This window comes from Venturia canescens, chromosome 9 (assembly GCF_019457755.1).
Source record: "Venturia canescens isolate UGA chromosome 9, ASM1945775v1, whole genome shotgun sequence".
NCBI classification, from domain to species: Eukaryota; Metazoa; Arthropoda; class Insecta; order Hymenoptera; family Ichneumonidae; genus Venturia; species Venturia canescens.
The window spans coordinates 13,961,366-13,983,041 of record NC_057429.1 but is presented as its reverse complement, the minus strand read 5'-3'; the positions used below and the strand labels follow the sequence as shown (position 1 = coordinate 13,983,041).

The 21,676-nt window shown below is 44.7% G+C and overlaps 1 protein-coding gene across 1 annotated transcript in view; it reads left to right on the top strand.

Annotated features, from left to right (window-relative positions):
• Taf9 (TBP-associated factor 9) overlaps positions 1 to 21,676 on the top strand; it is a 100,247-nt gene that overhangs the window by 69,103 nt on the left and 9,468 nt on the right. The window lies entirely within an intron of this gene.

Genomic DNA, 21,676 nt, shown 5'->3' with positions numbered 1-21,676 from the left:
CTGCAAATCCTTAATTCCGTACACGTCTCACCATTCAAGAAAATGGAACGAATAATTGATATTGAAATTAGTGTCATAAAGAATTGGGACAAACATTTTCCTCGGAATTTTCATTCCGATTTGAAGACCTTGATTGAGAATCAGACTTGTACATATTCGTTGGAAACGGAGCACCAAGAAATACATAAATGCTGATCGCACGGCGATGACGAATGTCTGACGCGAGAGGCAAAACGTGTAAAAAAATGATGGCGAACGAGCGGCCAGACAGGAGTCAGACTGCTGGTGGCGGATCAGAAGTTTCTCGCTCGACGCCCCCGTGAATCCACACTGAAATGCAAATCAACGCTTAACGACCGGTCACCAGCATCGAGCGCCAGTAAAACTCGTTATTCTCTTGACTCCGTTGTATCGCCACTTGGTTCGATTCGGTAAACAAGTTTGTCAACCAGTTGACGCGAATCCTCTGAATATCAAAATCTTCTTTATCCGTTGTCATTCCCCTGTTTGACAGGGCGAGGTGCAAGGGATGAAGAGCAATAATTAAGAACGAAACATCAATTGAACTGTTCATCGACATTTGTTAATCGAAACATCATCGATTCTTCAAAATTTCCCATTTTTTTTGCAACCTCGGCAAGTTATAATCAGCTGCAAAATTGTAAAATGGTTTTTTCCCCGAATGAATTTTTTTTGTTTTCTCCTCTTCTAAGATTTTCCTCAGATCTGCATTCCTTTTTCTAAACAATTGATCAAGCTTTCATCCTTTTTCGGAATGCACTGGAAAATTGATTTCCATTGCATTGCTCCATGTCTATTAATATCCCTTGCAATTTACATTGTCCTCATATTCGTTGAATGAGAAAAATTCAATTAAAAAAGGTTCAATTTCATAGTAAACTCGAGAGTGTGTTTTCGACCACTCTCTAAATGAGGGTGATTTCCGTACATTCCTTTCCTGACATTACTGGATTCGGAATATCCCGCGAAAAGAAGACGTCGTCGTCGTTATCGTCAGTGGAGTTGCAGGGTTTGCGTCGAAGGTGACGGTGTTGGCGGTACGTACCGACAGAGAGAGAGAAGGAACGAGAATGAGAGAAGAGGTAAAACGCAGGGAAGAGCAGTCGGAGGTGAGGTGACGTTGGAGGGGGCGTCTAGACGCAACGTCACGAGTACGTATAGTCTCTCCCTTTCCCCTTTCTCGCTGGGTACACCGGCTCGCTGAGTTCTTCTTTCTCTCTCGTTCTTTCTCTCTCCGCTGCACACACACACACACACACACACACACACACATTCATTATCTGTTTCTCTCTGGCTCTTCCACGTTCCGTAAATTTTCTTTCTCTTTTCCTCCGCTATGTGGATGGGTACACACACATAGACGAAAGCGCAGATACTCTCGTCCTCCGGACGCTCCCCTCCGCTGCCTGTGGCCCCGATGACGCTGCCTCACTCCCTCGTACGCCCGAGCCAGACGTTCGGGGCGGATGAGGCGCGTGTGCACCGGGGGTGGCTGAAGAGAGAAAACACTCAAAATTGGTGGGAGGAATAGCGCGCGCGCGCTCGGGAGAAAAAGACGCGAAAAAGAAGAAACGGAGCCGTTCGTTGTGTGCGTTCGGGAATAACGCGGATTAGTATTGGTATAAGGGCCGAATCAAGGAGTGAATAAAAGGAAGAGAGAAAGCGAAGCTGAGGTAGAAGGAGAGAGCCTGAGAAAAAGTGAAAAAGGGAGACTCTACGACTTTTTGGTTTATAGGAATTGTTACCGGTCCTCGGCCAACATCCAAGTATGTGTGTCTGGGATTTTTCCGTCCGCTTCGCCGCAGTCTGAGATCTTTTGTCGAGGGATATAAATATATACGATGGCCTTACCTGTTCTTCGTTATTAGCATTCTCCCCAAAACTCTCGTGCTAAGGGTTGTGGCTTGTGACAATTCCCAGGCTGCAACGTATTTACTCGTGTAACGTAACCATTTTGTCGATTTTCCTCCCAATAACTGATTTTTTTTTCAGAACTCGGGACCATGCGTTACGAAATATTATTTTCATTGTTCTAGATTTCATGTGCGTTTGATAAAAATGTTTGCATAACCGAGGATAACCATAACGCAGTCTCGATGTCCACGGTGAAGCTCCGCACCTTTCTGTGCTTTTATATTTTTTGTATTCCCAGCAAAGATTCCATTGATGTTGGAATCGGGTAACAAGTCATGGTTTCTTCGGTCTGAATAATCGTAATGTTAAAAAAAGCTCTTAGAGTGGCACGAGCTCGGCTCTTTGGAAAATCAATTTTTTTTATCGAGACTGCTCGACTCCGCCTCGTTTTCTCCGAGTTTATATCTGTCGGAGAAAGCTCTTGGCTCACAGATGCTCCAGGACGTACGTAAACGTGAATTCAGCAGTCGCGTTGTATCACGTAATACCTAATACATAGGAATCGCCAAATGGACGCATGATATGGGAGCGCATTTGGAGATAAACGAGATGGGAGAGCGAGAGCAGAGTAAAAGAGAAACTGAGTTAGGAGGCAGAAGCTAAAATTTATAAAGGATACGAAATACTTTGGTATCGCGGCCGAGGTATGTGTATGTGTGTGTGTGTTGCAGTAAAAGCCATGAGCAACCTTGCGGTCCTCGAACGCAACGTTGCATACACGTATGGAACATAAACCAGACGAGAGACGCCCTTGGGCGAGAAGAGGGAGGGCGAGAGGGAGAGAGAGTGCATCAAAGTAGCCGCGAATTGAGTTTTCCTCTCTCGTCGTCGTTTCGGTGCTGTTGCTGTTTTGCTGCATACGTATGTGCAGCAAAACTCCTTCTCTCTCTCTCTCTCTCTCTCATTTTTTCTTTTTATTCTCTCGTTTCTATCCTCTTATTACTCTTTCCCCTCACGTTTCATCCTCGTGTATAATGGAAGTACGTACTGACGTTGACCGAGTTGCGACACTTTTTATTCCCCAATTCCCCAGACACATTGTAGCAGAAACAAAAAACTAAATTAAGCCCGCTTAAGTCGTTGAGTACCTCGCGTGTACGACTATTCGTCGTACATATTTTCACCCTGAACAAAAAAGAGCCAGATTTGACGGATGCTCAAGTGTTCTACTGAATTCGCGATGACAGGTGACGCTTTCCTCGACCGAGGGCAACGTGTCGACCTAAGTTCAACCCAAGTTCGTTTCGATCGTGTCAAGAAGCATTGATAATGAAAATCACGATCGATTGATCGAAATAAACGATCAATAGAATCACAGCTTTTTTGTTTTTCTTACTGTCGAATTTGACGAGGGACCAGCAAATAAGTTTCTGGATCCTGGAGCCAATTGGAAAGGGGGATAAATACTGAAAAACCTCATTCTTTTTACTGCAGTCGATTCGAACTTTCGTAATTCTTCACCCCGATGAATTCCTCGAATAATTAACTTTCATACTCTGCAGCGAGATTTTATTTTCCAGTTTGAACCGATCGAGAAAAATCTCTGGAAAGATAGCTGCCAAACTCGGGCGTATAATCCAGATACGAGGCCTAAATTCGGCAAACCTCCTATTTAGACTCTCCAGTTGACTCATACGCGATATTTTTGGCTTGGAGCAGCGTGTTTTCGTCCGTAGCGCATACCGAGCGCGAGCGTGCGTTACCACGCATCTTCATTCGTGCTGCAGCATCTATACGCTCGAAGCGTATAAATATACCTATAAATGTATTACAGTATGCAGCAGCAAAACTGCATCGGATCGCTAGCATTGGTAGGAGCAGCAGGGTTACGTCATACATCAAGAGAACTCGCTATGTGGATGCATCGTTCACTTTCCGACTGGAATAGCTTTTCGGAGACCTCATTTTTCACGTTTTCGCTCCTTCGAATTCCTCAAATTATTCTCGAAGTTATTTTCAATCGAATGTACTTATACAGTCACGATCATTCGAACGAGAAATCTCAAGTTTGTGGTCACGAGAGATTTTTTGTGTATTATTCAATCTTCACGAGGCGGTTTCAAAGGGTTTTTCAAACGCTGAGCTTCCGCTTTGTCCTTAAACGTCGTTTTTGTCGTCGATCGATTACAACCGTTTGGGAAATAAATCTGCAAGAAAATGCAAAGCTTCTCGGTGCGTACCGGAGATTCCGTAATTACTCAATTTCCGATCGTAATTCTGCTCTTAATGCCTCCACTTTCGATTCAAGCCCATCCATGTGGCAATAACAAAAATAATGAAAAAGTTTCACAAGCTCAAGGGTGTTCGCTTCTGCTTTGAAATCATGCCATTTCCCATGCCGCACAGAGCTCCACGACGGTGTATTTTCACCCCTGGATTGCCATTCCACTCGCACGACCGAGGGCTCCAAGTAAATTTATTTTTTCCCCCCGTTGCAATTACTGACCTATGACAACCATCTGGCTCGATGGTAGCGTCAGTGGTTCAACCCCTCGTTGTCGAGTCCCTCTCCTATTACTACACCCTGGCAATTGTGAGTTACGAATTTCCTTAAAGCTCAGTATACTAATGCACCCGAAGTACAATTAAAAAAACATTGCGAAGGCTCACCGGTTTTCAAAATAATTGTCGCGCCTTCCGATCCAATTTCATTCGTCGATGGGGTTACAAGCAAACACAGTTAAATTATTTCAACATTTCGGTGTCTTCAATTCAACCGAATGATCATTTTCACCTCAACATCCTCTGCTCTTATACAAACTCCCAATATTATGGAGAAAAATCCATCGATTTGAGTACAAAAATTACGATTGATAACTGTCCCAAGAAAAGAAAGATTCGATCGAAAAAAAAAAACCCGACAGAAATTTCGATTGCGATCGAGCGAAATATTATTCCATCTGTAAAATCGTGCCCCTTGGCGATATGGAAGTCGATGAATAGAGTTGTTCAGTACGCGACGCCTCCGCTAGGGGAGCAAGAGTCAGGCTCCATAGACAGTGTAAAAAAGAGGGAGATGAAGGAGAGAGAAAAAGGGCACAGAAGTGGATGGAGTGAGGGATTGAGGAGAAAGAGACTGAAGGAAAGAGGCTTTTCATTGAGAGAAAATCTGATTGTCGCTTACCGCTCGACGTTACTCCCAGAGCCAACTGCTAATGCGCTAATAACCGCTTTGCTGCTGGGAGTGCAACGGTTGAATGCATTTTACATGCGGTTTGAGTACGAGGCTATTACAATCTTTCTCTCTCGTACGATTTCTCTGTACTCGTGCAGCACGCATGTGCACATATAGATTTTCTTTTTCTCCGTCGCTCACAACCGTTTTCTCTCATTTTGTTTGACGAGCTTGACCTGAGAGTTACGAGAGTAGAACCTACACCGAGCAGCTTGTAATGCACATGTGCACTCGAAAGAATTTCTCGGTAGTCGTTGCGGCGTACTTGAGAGAACCGAGCGCAAGTCTCGCGCACTCAAAGATGAGCTCTCCGGCAACGAGAGACGAATGCAATTGAACCGAGTAACCCGAGCGACGGTTAACCCAATAATCGGGCGACATATCAAGCCCCGCCGGGAATCAACGAACACGGCTCTCCTCGCCGGCCTCGTCAATTCCATCTCCCCTCTCTCCACTTCTTCAAATTTTTTCTCTGATGCAGCTATTTCGGGGTATACGGACGAAAAAAATGTTCAACCGACGAGAGATTCAATGGCTGCTGACAAAGTTCACGAAAATGGTATTCTTATCGTGAGACTATTTCGTTGGAATTCCATTCGAATTCGTATGAGATTCGTTTGTTCATTCAATCGAGTAGAAACGGTATGAAAATTCGAATAAAAATTGCAACCTCCTGAGCGAAGCCAGCTTTTTTATATAAGCATTTAAAAATTATTATTTTCTGCCGTCTGGGATAAAAATATCACGCGAGAGGAACCTTAATTTCATTTGACATGCTAATGATATTTGAGTTTTGTTGAATCTTTCGATCGATTCTCCTCCCAGTTCACCGTTTTTCTTTCGTGCTTTTTTTCTACTCGAGACCTTCGCCGAGTTTTGTTATAGCGGAGATATGCATAGTCCTGAAAGAGTCGAAGACCTATCCCAATAAAGCCCTGCTAACCCTCGCGACTCTAGACGCCAAGCTAATAGTCCCGAGTCACGCTACAATTCTCCTTGCATTATTTATGTCTTTGACACAAGTACACACATGAACGAGACGCTTTTAGTTATTGAGACTCCGACAAGAAATAACTCGGAATATGAGACGGAGAATGAAACTTTGGCGAATCCTGTGTGCACGGAGTGACTCGTCGGTGTGGGAGTTCGATCATCGGAACGATTCACTCCTCGCGTCATGATTCACTGAACATATGATTTTCCTGTGGATTGATTAATCATCGATGAAGTAGAATTCACGATTTCGGAGGAATTCAGATTCAAATCGTATCCAATCGATATAAAATCATGACACCTGAGACACTCTACACCGAATCGAGAGAGCCGTCAATCGGCTACTTTGTCCCTTTGTACCAAAAAACTCAAGACAAAACGCCTCAAAATGCTCCGCAACAAATTACTCGAAAAACAAGATTTTCGTCGCTCGACTATGGAAAATCTCACAAAATTTGCATTTCGATTGAACAAAATTGGAATAATTTTGAGAAAATATTGAAAGCAGCATATAAAAAGTCGTGGTATCGAAACGTCATCGATTTGATGAAAAATATGACGAACTCGGACGTCGTGCGATCATTCACGATTCCTCACGCCCAAATTAACGTCGAATGTATATATTCGTGGCGATCTAGAATTAATAATAGAACGCTGGGAGTGCTTATAGGTAACCGAAAAGCCGGGAAGTCCGGAGGTGTCTCGCGGGCCCTTGTCGCACGTCAGGGCGTGCAGCTCGCGTTTCGATATCACGCTCGAACGACTCGATCCCGATAGTGTCGCGTCGTTCTTGTGCGACAACGCGTTCATACATATACATATAGAGATAAATACATGCCATGCCATCACGTCACCGAAACGCCCGCTGGGAGTCCGAGCAATGTGCATCCGAGGCGCGTATATACATGAGACATTCCGCGTTGAATGGCCCCGAAGATAGACCCTCTCCCATTACCGTATTCTCTTTATAACTCCGTCTCGATCCATCCAGCAGGGATGGCAAAATCTTTTGAGACAAATCTCGAGGCCTACTGCTCGTGGGAATCCTGATGAGGGAGAAAAAAACGCGCAATTGTTTCCGGTCACATCGACGGGGGGGGGGGGGGGGGGTAACAGCCAATAAAAAACTGTCCAAAATCATTTTTAATTTTTGACGTACCGGAGTCAGCTTGACGCGCTCGTCAGAATCGTATTAAGGAGGGGAATAGAATCGCGAATGTTTCAAGAGCCAGAGGCTCATGAGCCAACGAAAAAGTTGACTACGTCGAATCGTTGCTTATCCGGAAGGGCGATATCCTGGAGCAGCTTTCGTGAATGGCTTTCCTAGAGGCTTGGATGAAAATGAATAATTTCGCAAGGGCAAGACTACGACGATTATCAAATTTTTCAATGACGTTCGATGCGGCTTTTAACGACTGCGAAATGTCTATGCGCATATACATAAATAGTCGTGTGTACAAGTAGAGAATTCGAGGCCGCATTTCGAGCCGATCCCGGCGAGTCCCTCGCCCGAAACGGGCTGTGTATATACTCGAGGGCGAAACACACGCGTAAATGTTCGAGGACTACGAGGACTTTCGAGACTCTATATAGCGCTCTCGCCTGGCTAGACTGCACCCCCGCCGGTCTAGGCCGCCGAGTCGCGACCGGCGCACAACGGGGGTAGACGAGACGAGAGTTTCTACTACCGCTCGCTGCGAGAACGGGGTAGAGAAATAGAGCGAGAGCGAGAGAGCCGCGCACGGGAGTGAGCGCGCATCGTGTCGCGAGACGTAACAACGAGTGGAAGGGGGTTAAGCGAGGATGGTGGGGGCCGGTGGGAGAACTCGGCAACTCTCGCCCTCTCGCACGACTCCCGCGAGGTAGGGGGTGCCGGCTAGACATCGCTCAGACAGTCCAGGGGGCCGAGCGGGGCGACTTTACACATTGGCGTAGACCACGCGCGCACGCTCTTTTTCCACATACTCGCCCCGTCTCTCTCTCTCTCTCTCTCTCTTTCTCTCCGAGTCTTTCAATCGTAATCACATTTTCTTGTGGAAATTAAATAGTTTACTCACTACTTGTTTCCCCCTTTTTTTCTCTCCAAATTTCCATTGATGCTCGCTCTCATTTCTCACACGCATATCGGAAGCCGGTTTCAGGTGCGCGAATGTGTCCAGACAGTTAATAAATTTTGCAACTGACCTCGGAGCCCAGTTTTTTGTACGGTAATCAAAAATTCATTTTTCAAGCTGCTGTGACGAGATCTCGGACTTTTAAACACGGGCTCGCAGGCACCACCAGGTTTCTTAATTTCATTTTGTTCCCAAAGTTTTTCCAACGTAGCGCTTCAATCAATATTTATTTTATGATAAAATATATTTTAAAACGCGTCTCACGCGGTCTGGAGTCGAAGATATTCTGCGAGGTGATCGATCGCTGATTTATTTCTTGGGAACGTTTTTTATGGTTCAACGACTATGAAGCAGAGTGGAAAAATCGATGAAAATGTAAAATGAAAATAATTTTTTAATCGAAGAGAATATTGAATTCTATCATAAGTTCTATTTTGTTGAGGATTTTTTAAGGCTTAAATGAAACAATTGATTTATGGAGTCCAATCGCGCAGAGTGGATAAAATTTTAGGATCGATCCCTCGATATCGACGCTCATGGCTCGGACAGCGAGGAAAGCGCGGCGGCGGCGGCGGCGATGGTGGTGGTGGTCCGATTTTTTGCTCTCTTTACTTTTTCGTTCTTCTTTTTTTATCGAGTGACTGCGGAGTCGAGAGTTGAGTATAGAGTCTCGAGTCGAGTCGAACGGTGGAGTCGAAGCGCGCGGTCTAGACGAGAAGGCGTCCCGCGTCCTTCTCTCGCTCTTTGGCTTCCTTGGGTGAGCGTTCGCCGGGCGGCGAAGAAGATGAGGTACAAAACCGTTTCACGGACAAGACAAGAACAACCGCCACCCACCACCGACGTCTCTTGGTCTTCCGCGTATGTCTCTCTCTCTCTCTCTCTTTCTCTCTCGGGCTTTCTCGTTGGCTTTTCTTGCCAAAGCCCGAGGAGATGAGTGAAACTCCCTCCCTCCCTCGCTCTTTCTCTCTTTGTTTCTTTCATGACGGTTAAATTCTTATTCTTCGGAGAAGCTTTGCAACAAAACTCGCGTCAGCTAATTTGTCGTATGATTTACGTTCAGCTGATTTCTTAATCTCATTAAAAGCCGAGGAATATTCCAAGTAAACAAAACGAATCGAATTCTCGTTACGAGGGAACTAACTTTTCTCGTAATTTCAAATTTTTATTTAGCCAGCAGCGTTTTATTCGAACACACGAAGCAAATCGATTATCGTCTCCGTCTCTCACTCTCTCATTTTACGGGCTCTCCGCTGATTTGAATTACAATGCAATAAATAATTTTTCTGCCCTCGCGTGTGTCCACGGACACAAAACTAAAGATCCGTTCGCGCCACATCCTCCCCCGGTGGGTTTTTCCCATCCCCTTCTTCGCAGAATGTCCGCTTACACAATCACGTTTTGTCGAAGCCCACACTCACATAAAATGTGTACAAAAACGTGCGTATACGAACCCGCATACGCACGAGAGTACATCGTGTATATATTTGATGAAAAAAAGACGAAACCTGCGGCCCATTAATCATGCACGCTGGCCACATTTCCATCGTCGAGACGTTTCGTGTAAGCTTGATTTGTTTCGCACGAACGATTCTCAATACACATCAGTCTAGCACGAAACAGCAGGGGCTACTTCCATTCTCTTCGTCCTTCCCCCGACACGACCCTCCCCCGCCCTTTCCCATCGTCCTGCCTTTTCGCTCTCCAACCCTCTGGCACTCTCTCGTGCGACCCCTTATATCTCACTCAATTGTTTCGCCATTATCGAAACCCGGCGAGAAGCCAGACGATAACAAGTCTAAGCGAGACGCCACGGATCTCTACCAGCGTCGCTCTACATCCGAGGGATTCAAGACAATCGAACACTAATGAATGAAAATCGTTCGCACTCCCCTCAATCATTCGTACCTTTGAAATTATTCAATGACTCAAACTGTAATAACCATTGTTTTTTTCAATTCCTCGCGATCTTGCGACCCGATTCGTCTCTTCGATGCTGCGTTTCCGTCACATCGTTAAACTTTCTTGTTCCCGAAGAAGATTCTCCAAAAGTGTGGCCGAAAACGACTCGTTTATTATGGCGATCAAGACCGCCATATTTTTAACGATTTCGCATGGAAATTCTGCCGCTCTGCGATAAGCGCGCAAGCTGTACCTGGCTGAGCCGACCGAGTATTAGCCTTGCCTGAGGCTAATTAATTCCGGAGATCGGTAATTGACAGAGTATTTCTCGAATTCGATCCATTCAGTTTCAACGAAGTTGAAATTTTCATGGTGAATATGCGTTTGCAGTTTTTCGGAATATTCGAAAAAACATCATTTTCTTTCTAATGTTTCGTTTATTCGAGATAACCGAAAAATTGAATTGTCTTAATTGTTCCGAATTCAAGCAATTCATTCAATTATGATGCGAAATTCATTTGCTCAAAATATAATAGCGATTTGATCGAACTGTTTGAATTTTTCGGCGATTAAATAATTTCAGCACAAGAATGGTAAAATGAGTTTTTCGCTTGGTCGAGTGACGGGAAAATAAAATCTACGTGAAACGAAACGGTGGCGAATACAGGTGCGAGGGAGGAAGCACCCCGGAAGGGGGAAAGAGAAGTCAAATATATGCACACGAGCGATAATATCGGACTCGAAGGGATAATAATATCGCGTAGCCGGATGCGGGATATTTGGGTATTCGATCGAGTTTAGCGATCGGGTGGTTACGGTAGTTCGTTTCACGTGGGAATCCATGGGCCGTGTAACCGCACGCACTTCTCTCCCCTCGTCGCGTCTTCTTCCCGTTTGTCGGTTGTCTGTGGTAGCGGGGATCCTCGAGCGACTTTTGCCTCCCTTTTCCGTCTCTCCCGGAAGTCGAGTCGACCGCTGGGCGCTTGCCAAACGGATGATATGGTAACAGAGGCGTATGAAGGCGTTGCGACGGCAGAGAGGGAAAGAGAGAGAGAGAGAGAGAGAGGGACAGGTGGTTGATTCGCGAGCTCAGCCTAAGTGGACGGCAAGAGGAAGAGAGATGGAGAAAGAATGAAAGAAAGAAGAGGAAAGAAAGGGAAGATGGTCGCGCACCGGCGTCGTGTCTGGAGTGCTTGTTGCGAAATCGGCGACGTGGATTCTCTCCAATCCTCTCCGTCTCTCTCGGTGGCGTGAAACGCGGTGAGCTCCTCGTCACATTCGCGTATCGTTGCGGCTACCACAAAAGGGCCAACTCCCGAGGGAGTGAAAGAGCTCCGTTGAATGCATCCGCACACGTATCATGTGGGCAGATGAGACGCGGCACGGGAGCGAGAGAGCGAATGCACCGGCAGCGAAGCCCTCCGAAGCAGCCCACATCGAGGCTCTCGCCGGAGCGTCGACTCGGCGGGCCCGACAAATCGCGCTCAAGGACCCCGTCGTCTCGTTTCGTGTCCGGGACATTATAATATATACGTATGGGTGCATATACGTACACGAATGGATGGATGCACATGCAGGTCCCGCGCATATAGGATCGCGCCTCTGCGATGCAATTTTTTTTCTCTCCCTCGCTCACTCTCTCTTCCTTTTTACTTTTTCTCCCCTTACGCTGACTAGCGAGACTGCACGAGACACACCAGTAGCCTTCCAATCTACGCGTCCGTCCTTCTCGCGCGTGCGATCTCTGTTTCTGCCTCGCGTGCGTGCATCCTGCGAGTCTGCCATCCACTAATAATTTTCCCATTTACAGAATGCACCCATGAGCGCACGTGTGTTTTTTAACCCACAGAAGCTTTGTTCGCCAGGACTCGCGCTGCAACGAGCAGCCCCCCGAACCCTTCCACCTTCCTCTCCACCTGTCTGTCCTTTTTTCTCCTATATTTTCCATTCGTTAATGAGTCCCTCGCACTTAAATCGGGATGAAAACATCAATTGGATTCGTTTTCGTTATCTCGAGAATTTTCCTAATATTTTGTCTACAACGGAATCAACGCGTTAGGGAATTTGAGGAATCGCTGTCCCCTCGAGCCGGCTTCGCTCTCAGAAAATTACGGTCTCCCGACTGACGCCTTTACGCAAGTCTCAAACATCCCCGTGATTACGCGATTCATAAACACCGAATTGTTTCGCGCTCCTCCGTTATCGCGTACAGCTTCCGTTGATTTTCCCCGATTCACTGGCAGTTTCGGATTTTTGTGGTCGACGAATTTCTGAAAATTGACAGAATTCGCGTTCTCTCTAATTTCCATAGAATCGCAAACATCGCATTCGTTTGAACGAGGCGAATTTCTGGAGCCGAAACTTTGTGACGATTAAGTGAAGGATGCTGCTCATGGTACTCGTATATTTGTGAACGTGTGCGTAGAGATAGAAATGTCGAGTGGTTCGTCGGATGCAGAATCAGAAGATGTAACGACCGATCGATAGCCGAGTCTCGTGTCCTCAACGCTTCGAATCTCCGTCGTATTGTATATTCAAGGAATGCTCGTCTCCTTTCTGTGGATCTCTACCATTCTACAGCAGCATCCCTTTGCCCTCTTCATCCTGCTTCTTCGGCCTTCTCTCACAGTCTCGGCGTCCACCGCGCTCTCGCTCTTTCTTCCCCGATCCTCGGATTCTACGGTGTAGTAAGGTTGTCTTCAACCTTCGTGCTTTTCTCCCCTCGCTTCTCTCTCGATGCTCCTTCGTGTCGTCTAGTCGCGAGGTATGGCGGGCGACGAAACGCGCACGAGTGTACCGGCACACCGATACACGCTCGCCTCACACCTCGCGACCGGTGCTCCAACTTGTCTCGTCGTTTCGTTCGAATGGGTTGAATCTTCCCTCAGAGGAAGCTTTCTATATTTCTTCAATATCATCTCCTTCCCCTCGTCTAAGCAATTCTTCTTCGCTCTATTTTGCCCCCTTCGTTTCCCCTCTTTTTTCTCCTCCTTTTCGCGCGGCGGTGTCATTTTCTTGCTTTTTTTCCTCCCTTTTACACTCCCCTTTCTGCATGTTTTGTTTTTAATTTACTCCGCACCCACTTCCATTCTCTCAGGGTGGTTCGCACTTCGTGCAGTCTGCGGATTTTCCCAGTCTCGCAAATTTATGTCCGTCCTCCTCGTTCTCGGGATTAAAAGAAATGTTGTGTCGTGCGCGACGCTCCAGGAAAAACTTCCTCCCGTATTCGCACGCGCATCGACGTAGCTTTTGCCCTCCACTTCGACCGAGTTTCGTCACACAAATATTCCTCACGATCCCAGAATACGCCGCAATCCCACAGTTGGATCTCTATTAGCCTCGATTGCAATCTCAGGGAGAAAAGCATCCTCTAAATTTGTCTGTATATTCTTGCTTTCGGAAACAAAACTTTATAGGAATTTTCAACTCCGAAAACGTCAGCGAGATTTTTATGGATTTTTGAGCAAAATCCATGAAAATGAGACGCTTAGAAGAATTTTTCTGTATGAGGGATTCAACAAGATTCTGTATATTTCACGGACGTGGCTGATTGTACAGCCTTTATCTTCGAGCGATTGAAACTCTGAATAGAACTCGTTTTATATTTTGGTTAGTCGTGGAGCTTTCTTTCAAAAGATTCCACATTTTTTAATCGGCATTCAATCCCTTTTTTCATTCGTTGAGTTTTGATAATTTTGATTCGTAACTTTGATGAATAACGTTTGACTTTTCGCTTTTGAATGATCATTTTTATTATTCGAAATCAAATAGAAATTTTATCAGTTTTCCGTGTAAATTTGTACGTGCGCATGTGTGGCTCGCATCGCATCACGTCATCAATAATTATTTCGCAGAGATAGTCCCGACAGCGATGGCTGATGATTCCGTGGTCGGAGGACTGGATTCTCGTTGTTCAGGGATACTTCCGTTCGCCATTTTTCCTAATTCCATTGAAATTCCTTCCAGGGATTCTGCACGTGCTATCGAAGGTTCTGGAAGTCGCAGGTTCTTATCAACCGCCGGACCATCCATCTGGGGATGATGATGAAAAGGGAAAATGATAAAAAAACTGAGCAAACAAACGTACGAGCCATCCGTGCCGAGGCCTTAAACTTTTCATTGTCGTGAAATTCTTAAAATAGCAAATGTACAAATGCTCATCACTTATTTGAAGGCAATATTTTTCATTCTCGATGTTTTCTCTTCGCCGTATTAACGATGAATTATAATTGCATTTCTAATAATAAAAATAAATGAGAAAATCCATTCGATTGCACCGGGAATCACTGTGCATTGCTCTGCCAAACCATCGCGTCGACTTCGATGAAAATTCAGCATGTTTCGAATGAAAAAAGTTCGAGAGGAAAATACATTCAAACTTACATCTTTTTCCTTGGGCGCAGTCTCATCTAGCTTCGTTTGAGCCGCTACACGCTCGGTTTCAATCTCATGCGGGTAGGCTAAGGTCCTTGCGACTGCGAGCACTACTAGCAGAGCCGTGAATAGTTGGAATTTCTGCATCTCACGTTGATTGATTTCGCCCGGAACTGTGATTATTCGAATTAAAGATTGATTCGAGCAGGTTTGGAAAAGGAAGTGGCATTTTCTGAAGCGATGAAACAGGTTTTTATATGCGTTGAAACGGAAGCAGTTTCTTGTTTGACGTCTTTATAACGTAAAAAATGATATTTGAATATACGTGCTCATCTTGAGACTTTGGGGGCTTCCGGTTTTGGCTTCGTCTCACGGAAATTTTCAGCTGAAACCAAAACATTCGACGTTTTCCGTGTTTTTCGATCGAAATTCGTTTTAATCAGTGGCAAGTTTTGTGCTTGAGAGGATAGCGCATGTAACACTGAAAACGGAAATTTGTTGATTCCAACATTCGATATATCCTGGCTCAAAGAAAAATTTCTCACCACACGATCATGAAATATTAATCGCTGAATCAACAGAAGTTGATTCGATGAATCGGTAAGAATTTTGTTGAATGTGCAACCATGACAAGCACGATCGCTGATAAAGCAAACTCCGCATTTCTGATTCTTCCGTGACAAGCCCAAAGACAAAAAAACATAATCGCGCATACGTGCTTATCGTCGAAATCGGTGGCAGCTGAATTTCTTTCTTCCGCATGCGATTCGAAAATGGAGGATAATCATGGGCATTTGCTTTTTGTCCTCGCCCTCTTTAGACGTATCACGAATTTGTGGGTTCGAAGATTCCTCATTTTCCGTGAATTTCGACAGAAAAGTGTGAAAAACGCTGACAATTTCCATCGGATTTCAAGCATTTACTAGACAACGACTTTTCGATTGTCCCAAAATCCAAAAATTGGAGTCGAATTACGCGCATAAAGTAGAATCACAACGCTAACGTGTGAGATAATCTCCTTTTTTCGATTCTCTATCGAGTACCCAAAGCGGCAGGTTGATTTCAGTCGAAAAACCGCAGAGTTTTTGAATCTGACATTAACCTTCGTTTGCCCGAAGGAAACAGCATTTTTTGCACAACCTTTGCGCATCGTTGAGTCTGAAAAAGAGAGAGAATGGAGACGAAAAAAGAGGATCGCAAGGAGAATAGGGAAAGGCGATAGTGGGGTGGTGTGACGTCACTGTAAAATCCCCACCAAAGTGGTGGAGCACCCTTCTCGGCAGGGGTGAGAGATAAAGGGGTGGCAGGATGGCGAGAGGGAGGGAGAGGGTGCTCCATAGAGGATGTTCCATGGGGAGGGCGTCGGTGTGGCGTTTCAATGTCACGGCCACCTCCGCGCGACTCGATCTCCCTGCTTTTTCTCCTTCGTTCTACGCTGAAGCAATTGCGTGGCGTCGATGCTGCGCTTTCAAATGCAATGCAATGAAAAGGTGATCGAAAAACTGTGCGAATCGGTGTCCTGGACTGTTGATGAAAGTCTTGAGGTCATCCCACGTCCAGAGACTCTCACCGGAGATTTATTCTCCCTATTTTTCTCCGCATATACAAGTACAAATTCCAATTGGCACCTTCGGACGACGAGCAGTCCGGAGGCACCTGCGCGATTAGTCTCCAAGCTGTGGAATCGAATTCGCATTTTTGTAAACCACAAAAACGAACCGTTTCGCACTGGGAAAAAACAATATTGATTAAATATAAATTGATGCTGTTGCAAGAGTTTTCTTCATTCAACTGCAATGCTTTCGGAGAGAATGAATCTGTAGTTTGATCTAAAACAATTTCGGTCATTCAATCATTTTTAATCTTGCGATGATTAAATAGATGATCAAATTTCGTTGTTGCAATGACTTGAACCCTTCGCTTTTGAGTACGTCTCCTATGAAAACTAAACTCAAAAATTTTGTTCGTCGAGCAAACACGGTGAGATTCTACACAATAAAACACCATAAAAATGAAAACATGAGAGAAGCGCAACCGCTTAAAAATCATTATTCCAAAAATTCATTAATTTCGACAATTTTTTTGAACTTTTAAATACAAATATGCCTTACCCACTGGTGATTATTAAAATACCAATTTTCATGAGGGAATCGGCAGTAAAGTGCGAACAACACTGGCAAAGCATGCGCGCTTATTGAAATAACAATAAATAAGAATGATTTGTTGATTATCGTTGTTTCGGAAGGCCGAGAGCGCTGCGTAGATTTATATGCGGGGATGTATTCCTATGTAATAAAATCCGTGGGAGAATAGAGTAGAAAAGGGACAGAGAGTATGCGGACGTTTCGGTCTGGACGCTTTAATTCCTCCAGCGCTTAATTTCGTTGGTAGGAATGGAACCCGTGAATATGCATGACCCTCCGGCCCGGCCGACAGCTCTCCGAGCCTCGTGCTCGTGCGAGACCCACCATCGACTCTCGGATTACGTTTCGCGACCATTTTATTTTGTTCTGCAACTTTTTAACCCTTTTCTCGCTTCCCTCTGCCCAGCGTCTGACTAACGCCGAGGGGGGGGGGATCGTCACGGGTAGAGGAATATCACGCCCCCGCAGGGCCAGCCTCGTACCGATTAAAATAAACCTCTGACTCCTGCTTTAATACCTACTATTTTTTTCCTTCTACAGAGACGCGTTCTTAAGTCCGCAGATTCCATTTCGTTCAGCCAAATGTATAGATTCATGTTCATTTTTCGTGGAAAAATAAAATTGTTTTTCGTTTTCATAACTTTGCAATAAAAAATTATTGAATTCTTGTTGATTTGCATCGACATAAAAAGCACGTTTTTATGGTACTTTTCATCAATCAATGCCGGTAACGAGGACACCGACTGATTAAAAAACATGCGGTGCCGCCGTGAATTTCTTGATCCGGATGCTCGACCTCACAGCCTCGTTTCGCCGACCGGAAAGACTGCGTATCTCCCGGCTGTGGAATCTAGTGCGGCGCGGTGGCGGTGGCGGCAGGCAGCGGGGCTCGATGACCACCGATTCGATCGTGAGTAGTCTCGAAGGGGGGAAAAAGATTACCGACGCTGTGTAATCGCACGCAGCTTCATGAAATGGGCAAACGCTCTGACCCGGATCCTCTCGCCCCTTTCTCTCTCGATATCCTTCGACTCGAAGCTGCTGCTATTTGAATTTCTTCACGAATTCGTCGGGTCGAATTATATTGAGGCACCTCGACTCTTTTCCAATATTTTCCAAAAATTTTTCCGATTGGGATGCTAAAATATTCGCTGTACGGATCCGCACGAATTTGCGCCAGAACGAATCGAATGATTGAGATTTTCAAAATCACCTCGCACGAAAGTCCACAAGACTCAATTACCGATTCGCTTTTTAAATTGAATTCTCCTTTCTCACAAATTGCTCGAAGCCTCGCGTCCCCCTGCGCGTTGACCCAAGTTCAATTGATTGAAAAAAAAAATATAAATCCAAGTCTACTGTACAACAGGTCGCATCTCCAAGCGAATCATTATCGCCCCAGATACGTTCCCGGTGATTCACTCAACGATATTTACGCTTCGCGTCGTCTCCCCTCGGCCTTCAAATCGATTTGGACCTCCAGACACGAGGAGTCGCGAAAATTTGCTCGATAAACCAAATTTCCTTGTCGTTCGGACGATGGGGTTGCCCGTGACGAAGAGGGTTACTTGACAATTTCTCTTACAAAAATATCCATGGGCGGTTCGACCTTACCTGACGTCTCAATCCCTTCAATAATTCCTCACTAAAAAATTTCAAACGAATCTCCAAGAAAGCCTTCGAGTATTGAAAAATTTAACAAATTCTCTGCCGAAGGGCTCGTTTCGGATGAAACTTCATTTCCGACTCTTCCAGGTCCTCAAACAAATGCACAAATAAAAAACATTGTCGAATCACTCGATGGATATGACGATGAAATCAATTTTTTTCACGTTTATCCGAACGCCGAACTTTTCTACCTACAAATTCCATGAAAATGAACAATAAATAATGCAACTGGACAATTACTCGTCGCTTCGTGTGGAAGAGCCTTTACATCCATGGACTTATACGCCGTTGCGTTTCACTCGAATCATCGGATTGTTCAGTATCGGGGCACCCTTCCAATTTCATAAAGCCGGACAGAAAATCTGTTCTCCTGTGGCCGGAGGGACACGACAATCTGATTACCAGCGTCCTGTCAGAGAACGATACAGAGGGAGAGTCGCTATGTAGGGTTGGAAATGAGACGGGAACGTTGTTTTTTTTCCTTCTCGTTATATACGAAGGGGTTGAAATTCGACGCTCCCAGCTATCTCTCTGTCCGCATCTTCGGACCAAATAACGGATGATGTGCGTCGAAGCGGTGCAGCTTGCCCTTGAGGAGGAGCAGACTGTCGTGAGTGCTTCGACACTTCTCGTCCCTATCTGCGGACAAATGGAACGTGAAATTGCTACTCGAATCTATCAACACCGGATTTTTACTCTTTGAAGAAGTAACTGAAATCACGAGACATTCATCTCGTTGATTAAACGGAGTACGTTCCGAAAAACTGTTGAATTTAAATGAAAATTTCATTTGAATGGAAATCAAAGATTTGTCGAGATTTATTTTTCATTATCTGACTTCCGTTCACTTTTATAGAGCTCCCTGCTGTGATGAAAATTCAATGGCGCTTGGAGTTAGACGAACTTCAAAAAATATGACCAACAAAGGGTACTTTATTAAGGGAGAGATTTTCTCCCAAAAACATCGCTGATGAATATATCTGCTGAAAATAATTCGTGAGAAGAATTTGCTGCATAAATTTTTGTACTTTTAATTAAAATAGTCTCCAACTTCGGTACTTTTCTCATGGCAAAAAGCAATTTTTCAATCCGTAACAATGAAATTGGTTTCCGCTCAACCTCGGCGGACAATATTTCGGGGGAACAGCAACATAGAAACGGCCGTTGATTGGTCAGAACGACAACAAGTGCATAAGTCAACGGAAGTTATTCCGACCGACAACCTTTGTGGGATATAAAGCGAGAAGTTTTTTCTCATTGTTTCGCACTTGTCACCACGATCTACATGCGTACAATTTTCTGGTATGGAGCAACCGGAAGTGATTATGCGCACGTCCTCGTTCGTGTACATGAAATTGCAATCGATCACCGTTCGTTCGATACTCTATGAAGCGCACACGTGGTGCTCCTCTATATCGATGCTCATCACGACAGCTCTCGAGGCACAGCTGCGCATCGGAGGCAACAATGGATCGTAGCATAATTACAGACACAGGATTTTCTGCTACGAATCGATTTTACAGAAGAGAAAAAAAAACATCAAAACGTGAAATCAAACAAATTTTGTGGCTCGAGAATTTTCTTTTCAGGATTTCTCAAGATAATCTTTTTTCATTTGCTTGCTCGACGAAAAATTTAGTGCCGAATCCCGGGTTGTTGGGCTTGCTGGAAAAATTGAATAATTTTTCGTGAGTTGTTTGCTTCTTGCAAAAATTCGACGATAAATATTGGACGGTGAATGAATATGCAGAATGAAGAGTCAAAGCCCTGGCGATTGAGCCTAAAATCACCCACGTAAATGCACGTGCGCATCCATCGATGGTGCACGTGTCGAGGACGCAACTTGCCAAGTGTGCGCAGTATTCGTCGCAATATGAAATGCGAGCCTCGATCGCTGATTATTTTATTTGTGACTCACGTGGAATGAGCACTCGATTATGCTCGTGATCGAGCTCGACAGTCGTAACAACAACGATAATTGCAATTAGCGATGTTTTGTCGTTGGAAAATAATGAGGAAACTGTTTAGACAGTACTTTTTGTTAAGTGCATGATGAAACGAAGAATCAGAATTGCAGGAAAAGTCGAAATTCGTCGACAAGAGTCTTTGGAAAAAGTCCTTTTTCTGAGTTGCAGTTTCTTTTTAGAAAAACGTTCACAATTGTTTTACGTTTTCCACAGCACTTTTGGCCTGTCCCCATTGATATCAGTTTCCTTACAATTTATTTTCCCAACGTATATCAAGGACGGAAACGGCCCCGAACTTTCCACCAGCATAAACCGTTCCTCGTTCGCGATATTGAGATCCAATCACACATTATTTTCTGCCTCTTTTGATAACGAAGAGAATTTGCATTGACGTTGCATTCATTCATGAAAATATTGTGCAATGAAACAAATTTTCGAAAAAGGAAATAAAATATGAAATTTATTAGAAAAATTGTTCTCGACGCTATCGCAGGGCTTTGCCAAATTCAATTTCAATTCGTCACACTCCCTGCGATTTTTGTTATTTTAATATCGAAATGATGGACTCTAGCGAATGTAAATTTAATTTCGTTATCACGTAATACGGATTCACCATCGCCGATATAACGGTGTGTCTCGGAATGGTAAATAACTCGAGTGTAAAAGGGCGAGTTCAGCGAATACATTCGCGAGAGAGAGAGAGAGAGAGATTCAAACGATATTTTTACAGACCCGGTTCGCCCTACCATTCTCCGTCTGCGAGCTTTCGCGATAGGCAATGCGCGCGGGCGAGAAGGAGCGAGAGCGAGAAATATAGAAGATAAAAGGGTCGAACAGTCGCCAATAAATAGAGGGACTTTGCGCGAGAGCTTCTCTCGCACCGTTGGATCCCTCGACGGGGCAAAATACTGACAGGAGAGCACGCTAACCACACGGACGAAAATGCGCATGTATTAGGTCATGGCATTACGTCGCCTATCCCATAAGAGATTAAATAATGCAGACATTGGCCATTATCGATGTTCCCTCAGCCACTGCATATGAGCACAATTATTTTTTGCTTCCAAATGTACGGTCGTCTTTAGAAATTCGTGTGAGCCTGGTTTTTCACAAAATTTCATCCCCATTTCGTTCGTCTTAAACGAATGAGTTTCGGGATCCATCATTTTTCGCGAATTTTCATCGATCGTTTGCAAATATCCCCTTGAATTTGGTCTTCCGATATTTACTCAACTTTTTCTTTTCATTCGTTGTGCCCAATGTGATTCCCGGTATTGAAATTCGTTACGCGGGGAAAGTCAATCGGAGGAATATTTAAAATAAATTGTTTCGAATCCACGAATGAGAAAAAAGTAAACCGTCAGAATTGATTGATCGGAACAACGAGGCGAATTGATTACTTTTTGG